At 42.3% G+C, this 10000-nt stretch overlaps 1 protein-coding gene across 2 annotated transcripts in view; it reads left to right on the top strand.

The window, feature by feature from the left end:
* The window catches only part of LOC106578422 (catenin delta-2), a 462724-nt gene that overhangs the window by 374552 nt on the left and 78172 nt on the right, over positions 1 to 10000 (top strand). The gene's annotated exons all lie outside the window — the stretch shown is intronic.

Genomic DNA, 10000 nt, shown 5'->3' with positions numbered 1-10000 from the left:
ACACATACACAAACACACAGGCACAAATACAGACAGAGGCTGCTTTTGTTGCGTTATGTTATGCGTTATGTTCAGAGATAAGGGAAGCGAGAGGAAGCGTGACCCTCATGTCCAGTTTGACCTCTGACTCCTCCCTCACAGCAACAACGCTCATCTCTCGGTCAGACAGTCTCCACGGAGACCGAGGACACAGAGGGCCAAAAACAATGTTTGTGTGCGAATACTCATACTAGCGTCCTAAATAGTAGGCAGTTTTAATATGCAAAAAATAGTATGTGACATTTCAAAAATCGAGTATGCTTTAAATGCCCGGATGTCATACTCATTTGGATGCAGTCTATCACAGTGCCATCCGTTTTGTCACCAAAGCCCCATACACTACCCACCACTGCGACCTGTACGCTCTCGTTGGCTGGCCTTCGCTTCATAATCGTCGCCAAACCCACTGGCTCCAGGTCATCTACAAGACCCTGCTAGGTAAAGTCCCCCCTTATCTCCGCTCACTGGTCACCATAGCAGCACCCACCTGTAGCACGCGCTCCAGCAGGTATATCTCTCTGGTCACCCCCAAAGCCAATTCCTCCTTTGGCCATCTCTCCTTCCAGTTCTCTGCTGCCAATGACTGGAACGAACTACAAAAATCTCTGAAACTGGAAACACTTATCTCCCTCACTAGCTTTAAGCACCAGCTGTCAGAGCAGCTCACAGATCACTGCACCTGTACATAGCCCATCTATAATTTAGCCCAAACAACTACCTCTTCCCCTACTGTATTTATTTATTAGTATTTATTTTGCTCCTTTGCACCCCATTATTTATATTTCTACTTTGCACTTTCTTCTACTACAAATCTACCATTCCAGTGTTTTACTTGCTATATTGTATTTACTTTGCCACCATGGCCTTTTTGCCTTTACCTCCCTTATCTCACCTCATTTGCTCACATTGTATATAGACGTATTTTTCTACTGTATTATTGACTGTATGTTTGTTTTACTCCATGTGTAACTCTGTATTGTTGTATGTTGTCGAACTGCTTTGCTTTATCTTGGCCAGGTCGCAATTGTAAATGAGAACTTGTTCTCAACTTGCCTACCTGGTTAAATAAAGGTGAAATAAATAAAAATAAATAAAATGTTGGCTTCTTATGTAGTATGAATGGACTGTAAACGTTTGCATTCAAAATTCTTGAAAGGAGGGCTTTGAGATTTGATAGTTCTCTGAAAGTAAACAAAAACAAATTAAAGACGGCAAAGAAGATGAGCAAAGAGTCTCCTGCAGTTTTCAAATGTAACTAGTATTTTGTTGGCCTCAAAATGATCACGATTATTTAATCGTATATCTTCGAAAAAAGATAGTTATTTGCAGCCTGCCGTACCTTTACTTTAGCTAAATACGGTAACTAATGTTAGCTACGTGCTTTAGTAAGACTTGACGTTAACTGGATACCCAATAAACTTGCTGTTGTTGAGCGACAACTTCATATTTAACTTAGATAGACAGTTATATATGCGAAGCCGTAGCAAAGTAGTAAACTTATTTTTTTACTTATTTTGTACACAATGTTACAGACCGAGTCTGTAATATCTATATGTTTCAAGCAGACCACCATAGTCCCTGTGCCCAAGGAAGGGAAGGTAACCTGCCTAAATGATTTCTGCATGGCTCACATCAACAGCATCATCCCGGATACCCTAGACCCACCCCAATTCACATTCCGCCCCAACAGATCCACAGATGACGCAATCTCAGTCCCACTCCACACTGCCCTTTCACACCTGAACAAAAGGAACACCTATGTGAGAATGCTATTAATTGACTACAGCTCAGCGTTCAACACCATAGTGCCCTCAAAGCTCATCACTAAGCTAAGGACCCTGGAACTAAACACCTCCCTCTGCAACTGGATCCTGACTTCCTGACGGGCCTTCCCCAGGTGGTAAGAGTGTGCAACAACACGTCTGCCACGCTGATCCTCAACACGGGGGCCCCTCAGGGGTGTGGACTTAGTCCCCTTCTCTATTCCCTGTTCACCCACGACTGTGTGGCCAAACACGACTCCAACACCATCATTAAGTTTGCTGACGACACACAGTGGTAGGCCTGATCACCAACAATGATGTGACAGCCTATAGGGAGGAGGTCAGAGAACTGGCAGTGTGGTGCCAGGACAACACCTCTCCCTCAATGTGAGCAAGACAAAGAGCTTATTGTGGACTACAGGAAAAGGCAGGCTGAACAGGCCCCCATTAACATTGATGGGGCTGTAGTGGAGCGGGTCGAGAGTTTCAAGTTCCTTGGTGTCCACATCACCGATGAACTATCTTGGTCTAAACACACTCAGACAGTCGTGAAGAGGACAACACCTTTCCCCCTCAGGAGACTGAAAAGATTTGGCATGGTTCCCCAGATCCTCCAAAAATGTTCTACAGCTGCACCATCGAGAGCATCCTGACCGGTTGCATCACCGCCTGGTGTGGCAACTGTTCGGCATCTGACCGTAAGGCGCTACAGACGGTAGTGCATACGGCCCAGTACATCACTGGGGCCAAGCTTCCTGTCATCCAGGACCTCTATACCAAGTGGTGTCAGAGGAAAGCCCATAAAATTGTCTAATACTCCAGTCACCCAAGTCATAGACTGTTTTCTCTGCTACCGCACGGAAAGTGGTACCGGAGCACCAAAAGGCTCCTTAACAGCCTCTACACTCAAGCCATAAGACTTCTGAACAATTAATCACATGGCCACCAGCCTATTTACATTGACACCCTCCCCCCCATTTGTTTTGTACACTGCTGCTATTCACAGTGTTTATTATCTAAGCATTGTCACTTCACCCCTACCTACATGTACAAATGACCTCAACTAACCTGTACCCCCGCACACTGACTCGGTGCCCCCTGTATATAGCCTCGTTATTGTTATTTTATTGTGTTACTCTTTATTATTTTTTTTACTTTAGCTTATTTGGTAAATATTTTCAACTACACTGTTGGTAAGTAAGTAAGCATTTCACGGTAAGGTCTACACTTGTTGTATTCGGCGCATGTGACAAATAAAGTTTGATTTGATTTGACTATGCAGTTTAAGTATGTAGTATGCTAGTATGGTTATTTGGTCATGGTCAATGACTGATGGATGTGTGTGCGTGTGTCCGGTGTGTGTGTGTGCATGTGTGTGCATGTGCGTGTGTGTACGCAGATTAACATAGAAATGAAATGCAGTGCAACTTTGAGTGCTTAGAGAGAAGCCTGTCACAAAATAATCAGCTCATTCAACTTCACTCCTCTCTCTCTACCCCTCTCTTGCTCCCTCTCTCTCTCTTTCTCTCTCTCTCCCTCTCACTGTCTCTCTACCCCTCTCTCGCGCTCTCTCTCTATCTCTCTCTCGACCCCTCTCTTGCTCCTCTCTCTCTCTCTCTACCCCTCTCTCTCTCTCTCTCTCTCTACCCCTCTCTCTCTCTCTCTCTCTCTCTCTCTCTCTCTCTCTTGCTCCCTCTCTCTCTCTCTTGCTCCCTCTCTCTCTCTTTCTCTCTCTCTCCCTCTCACTGTCTCTCTACCCCTCTCTCGTGCTCTCTCTCTATCTCTCTCGACCCCTCTCTCGCTCCCTCTTTCACTCTCTCTCCCTCTCTCTCTCTCTCTCTCTCTCTCTCTCTCTCTCTCTCTCTCTCTCTCTCTCTCCCTTCCTCTTCCTGGCTAACTCTGAAGCAGTGTTATGCATGGCCTGTTTCTGTGACTCAGGGAGAATTTACTGCTTTAATTTACTGTCTGAGTGTAGGCTGGTGATAGCAGTTCCACTCACAGAGGATATACAACAGGCAATCCCCCAGCATCCAGATATGGGCAACACTATACCCCAGCCCAAGACCCATTCTCATCCCTGACCATTTAAATATCTAAAACACAGGCCTAGAGTATACCCCACCAGACTGTAGAAGAAATATGATACTTTATATCCAGTGGTTAGTGTTGTGGTCTATGTGGAGTTTAATGTCAGGGAATATGAGACTGATGAATATGACCGGACAGAGATAATATGGTTAATAAAACATAACCACTTCAGACCCATCATCTTAACGTATTTGTGAAATTATTTATTTATGAAGTCTTGCAATCATCTCTCTCTTTCCTAAAAACTATCCTCCAACTCTTACAATCCTAGTCCTTAGGGAAACACACACACTTACCACTAGCCAGTGGTCACATGATTGGGTCCCCATGGAAACCTTGTGCCTAGTGATGCGTTTCAGATCTATGTTCTTGTTTCTACGGTCGACAGGAGTGTGTGTTTGTGTGTACACAGTAGATTTGAACTTGGCCAAAGTCACAGTGATGGACGGGTTGCCCTTCCTCTAGTCTAGATCAATGAAGAGTCTACCGCTGTCTCTATCTCTCTCTCTCTCTCTCTCTCTCTCTCTCTCTCTCTCTCTCTCTCCCATCCCATCTCCCTCTCTCTCTCATCTCTCCATCTCTCTCTCTCCCAATTCAATCCAATTCAAGGGTTTTATTGGCATGGGAAACACATGTTAACATTGCCAAAGCAAGTGAAGTAGATAATAAACAAAAGTTAAATAAACATTAAAAATGAACAGTAAACATTACACTCACAGAAGTTCCAAAAGAATAAAGACATTCTCTCTCTCTCTCTCTCTCTCTCTCTCTCTCTCTCTCTCTCTCTCTCTCTCTCTCTCTCTCTCTCTCTCTCTCTCTCTCTCTCTCTCTCTCTCTCTCTCTCTCTCTCTCTCTCTCTCTCAACGTGTTAATAGCATGTCTATGTGGCCTGGTCAACCACTGGTGCTCATCAGGCCTGGTAATCATTATTGCAATCAGAGACAGAGAGATTAGAGAGGTTGATGGTGGAGAGAGTGACAGGACACTCTTGTACTTTGCGGATAGTTGCTGATGAGTCTGAGAAGGAAAACACAGACACTTTAAAAATAAGGAAGAGCAGCTAATTAGTTTTGTTTTCAACATAACATATTTTTATGGGGCCACAGTTGTTCAATGATTTACTTAATATCTCTGGTGTGTGAAATAGGCGCGGGGGAGGGGGGGGTAGCCTACTTTATGATTGTAAAATATATATCTTCTTGGAGAAGATAATTGGAGAAGATGAATTCGCCTAAATGACATATCCAAATCTAACTGCCTGTAGCTCAGACCATGAAGCAAGGATATGCATATTATTGGTACCATTTGAAAGGAAACACTTTGAAGTTTGTGGAAATGTGAATTGAATGTAGGAGAATATAACACAATAGATCTGGTAGAAGAAAATACAAAGAAAAAAACAACCGTTTTTTTTCTACCACCATCTTTGAAATGCAAGAGAAATGTCATAGTTATAGCCATCACTCTGGTTGTAATTCCGATAGTGTCCACAAGATGGCAGCAGTGTATGTGCAAAGTTTCAACAACAAAAAAATGAGTGAACAACAAGACTTTTAGTGTCAAGTCCCCAGGTACATTTGGGCAAATCGTGAATGAGACATTCTCATTCATATTCGATTTTTCTGCAATATCGTCAAATCTGTATTCTTGGACTTTGATTTAGCTTTCCAAGTATTAGTAGCCGTATTACAAGTTCAACATTTGCAAAACAACCAGTTTTCATAAGTCTGGATATTCTTATACGTTGTGTCCAAAAGGAAAAGGCATGCTGTCGCAAAAGGTTAGTGCCTACATTTTGCGACCAAGACGGGGTTTCCGGATACTCCCATAAAGCCCAGCTCATTGGCTATCCAGCTAGCTTTGTTTGACACCGATTGGTGCTTATTTGACAAAGGTACAGTCCTTCAAGTGATGGCCTCCTGCGTCATCGGCGTGCCATGAAGGCGTCGCTCTCTGACCAAATATGGTGTCCTATAGAATATACTACACCCCTAATGAAATAGTGAAGTCTTGTTACCTTCTAGGATCCCTGAGAATACATACGAATGTGATTTTACTCATTCAAACAACGTTTAGTGTGAGATTTTCACAGATTCCTTTCTTTGCAAATTGAACGAGTGGTAATACAAAATCGATCGTGCGTGCTATATGGACCTTTTTAGGATATGAAAAAGGATTTTATCTAACAAAAAACGACACTTCATGTCTCTGGGACCCTTTGGATGATAAATCAGAGCAAGATTTCAGAATGTTAGTGCACATTTCACCTTCAGAGGTGAATTTACCAAACCTATCACGTTGAAAAAAGTGTTTTGTTGTTAGGAGCTCTCATCAAACAATAGCATGGCATTTTTTCGCAGTAATAGCTATTGTAAATTGGACGATGCAGTTATATTTACAAGAATTTAAGCTTTCAGCCAGTATAAGACACTTATATATACCGACATTTGTTGTTTCTCTAAAATCTGTGATCTTGACATAACACGCTGCATGATTTCCAACTGTCCCGTTAACGGAACGCCTATTGCTAATTAAGGCAGTGTAAACAGTGTTCTGATAGCTACGCTAGGTTGCAAGGTTGAATACACTGAATTGCCACAAGGCTGCCGGCTAGAGCAGTATGGATGCTATCTAAATTGGCTTGCCACCTCACCACCTCACCACCATAAACCACAAGCTGGTAGTCTTTAGGGTCCTTTAATGAACAACTGGAGGATGTGGTTCTACAAGGAATAGAAAAAAGGACATACGGTTGAAGTCGGAAGTTTACATACACCTTAGCCAAATACATTTACACTCAGTTTTTCACAATTCCTGACTTTTAATCCTAGTAAAAATTACCTGTCTTAGGTCAGTTAGGATCACCACTTTATTTTAAGAATGTGAAATGTCAGAATAAGAGTAGAGCGAATGATTTATTTCAGCTTTTATTTCTTTCATCACATTCCCAGTGGGTCAGAAGTTTACATACACTCAATTAGTATTTGGTAGCATTGCCTTTAAATTGTTTAACTTGGGTCAAACGTTTCGGGTAACCTTCCACAATAAGTTGAATGAATTTTGTCTCATTCCTCCTGACAGAGCTGGTGTAACTAAGTCAGGTTTTTAGGCCTCCTTGCTCGCACATGCTTTTTCAGTTCTGCCCACAACTTTTCTATGGGATTGAGGTCAGGGCTTTGTGATGGCCACTCCAATACCATGACTTTGTTGTCCTTAAGCCATTTTGCCACAACTTTGGAAGTATGCTTGATGTCAATGTCCATTTGGAAGACCCATTTGCGACCAAGCTTTAACTTCCTGACTGATGTCTTGAGATGTTGCTTCAATATATCCACATAATTTTCCCTCATCATGATGCCATCTATTTTGTGAAGTGCACCAGTCCCTCCTGCAGCAAAGCACCCCCACAACATGATACTGCCACCCCCTTGCTTCACGGTTGGGATGGTGTTCTTTGACTTGCAAGCCTCCCATTTTTTCCTCCAAACATAACGATGGTCATTATGGCCAAACAGTTCTATTTTTGTTTCATCAGACAAGAGGACATTTCACCAAAAACTACAATCTTTGTCCCCATGTGCAGTTGCAAACTGTAGTCTGGCTTTTTATGGGGGTTTGGAGCAGTGGCTTCTTCCTTGCTGAGCGGCCTTTCAAGTTATGTCGACATAGGACTCGTTTTATGGTGGGTATAGATATTTTTGTGCCTGTTTCCTCCAGCATCTTCACAAGGTCCTTTGCTGTTGTTCTGGGAATGATTTGCACTTTTCGCACCAAAGTACATTCATCTCTAGGAGACAGAACGCGTCTCCTTCCTGAGTGATATGACGGCTGCATGGTCCCATGGTGTTTATACTTGCGTACTATTGTTTGTACAGATGAACGTGGTATTTTCTGGAATTTTCCAAGCTGTTTAAAGGCACAGTCAACTTCATGTATGTAAACTTCTGACCTACTGGAATTGTGATACAGTGAATTGTAAGTGAAATAATCTGTCTGTAAACAATTCTTGGAAAAATTACTTGTATCATGCACAAAGTAGATGTCCTAAGCGACTTGCCAAAACTATAGTTTGAAATTTGTGGAGTGGTTGAAAAATTAGTTTTACTGACTCGTGTATGTGTAAGTGTATGTATGTAAACTGTGTATGTAAACTTCCGACTTCAACTGTATTATAGGGCACAATAATATGAAATTATGACTACAAGATGCATAATCTGTCACGCCCTGACCATAGCCCTTGGTTCTCTATGGTGTTTAGGTCAGAGCGTGACTAGGGGGGGTGTTCTAGCCATTGTATGTTTATGTTGGTGAGTTGTATGGTTCCCAATTAGAGGCAGCTGGTAATCGTTTCCTCTAATTGGGGATCATGTTTAGGTAGCCTTTTTCCCACCTGTGTTTTGTGGGATATTGTTTGTGTTAGTGTGTTTGAGCACTACGTCGTCACGGTCTTTGTAAGTTTTGTTATTTTGTTTGTAGTTTCACTTTGTAATTAAAGATGTGGATCTCAATTCATGCTGCGCCTTGGTCCGCTCATTTCCAAGATCCTGACATAATCAGTTTAGTTTACTACAGTATGCATGGTAAATGTAATGAAATAAGGCTTGTGAATACAGTACTGACTTCTTAAATGGTATGCAGTATGTAATAGGTTACTATTACATCTAACTAGAAGGATAAATCAGTATAGTAGAACACGTATTACAATTACACAATACAGCTTTAGTCTATACACTGCTACACAATACAGTTCCAGTATGCTAACATTGACGGTAAACTATAAAGTGGCCCGCAAGGACATGTGACTGCTGAAAGGTGTTATAAACTGTGTACTGACCATGAAAATGGCGGACAGTGATAAGCATTCAACTGGACAGAATAGATCTGATTGGAGAAGATGAATTAAATGTCTCTCCTCTGCTGCTGTGCCAGTTTGGCCTCTGCACCCCCCTCTCTTTATCTCTCTATCTCGCTCTCTTTATCTCTCTCTTTATCTCTATCTCTCTCTCTCTTTTCTTTCTTTCTCTCTCTCTCGCTCTCTCTCTCTCTCTCTCTCTCTCTCTCTCTCTCTCTCTCTGTCTGTGAGATGGTTAGCCAGACCCGGAGGAAGCACTAATTAGCATGTTTGGAATGTTAATGAGGGGCGCGTGTCACCGTCCACCAATAGGATGCCAGCCCTCCTCTCACCCGTCAGAGAGAAGACATCTGTTCCACCATCTGACTGCAGCCTACCTCCCGCAGGCTAAGAGTGTTGTTGTTAGTATGTGTGTGTGTGCTTATATGTAGGGTGGGTTGAGTCAGTGTGTGTATTTGGAGGGAGTGGACAGATAGATAGAAAGGCCAAATGTCCTGACAAAATTTCAAACAATTAGAGAGTGTCATTTCCCAAAAATTCAAACCATTATTCAAAGTTTCATAGACCTCTCTGGTGAGAATAGGCTACCCATCCTGTTGGGGTAGGACACAGAGAGCTGTGGGTTGGCAACACACTACATTGCTGCCTGCTATGAAGGACAGTGTCTGACAGACCAATCAACATGTCCAACCTGCCATTGTTATTGTTCATTGTATGGTTATTTTTACCCTTGATTATTGTGGTTACTGATTGTCCCCGTTGACAATCTTGATTATTATAATTCTTATGTTAATTACATCATAGTTGATTGATGCGGTCCTCTGGCCTGTCCCACAGCCTAATAGATACATCATAGTTGAGGGGAGACAAGAGCCTCAGACATGCCTAAAAATGAACCACCAATCCTTTGTTTTTCTGTTCTATTGTAAGACTTACCATCAGATGTGATTGGTCCTCAAAATGTTTTTTTAACCAGCTAAATGTTCATTCGGTCTTGGTCTTGATGGAAACTAAACCTGTCTAGACGCTGTTGATTGTGTAATTGAGTGTTCTTTGTGCGCAGAGCAGTGCTTTCGTATTAAATTGGCCATAAAAACCCGTATTTCTCTTCTCGCCTCCGCTTTCTGCCTTCCTTCCTCCTCTCAGGAAAGCTGTGTAAACTACACATTTTTAATTCAGTGAAATAAATCTCCTGTCTTTGTGTTGGGTTCCAATCTTAATTAGTGACACAAGTGTCTCTCTAATTTAAGCTGCTCGA

This window comes from Salmo salar, chromosome ssa19 (genome assembly GCF_905237065.1).
Source record: "Salmo salar chromosome ssa19, Ssal_v3.1, whole genome shotgun sequence".
NCBI lineage: Eukaryota > Metazoa > Chordata > Actinopteri > Salmoniformes > Salmonidae > Salmo > Salmo salar.
The sequence above is the reverse complement of the archived record's forward strand: the minus strand, read 5'-3'. Positions and strand labels throughout refer to the sequence as shown.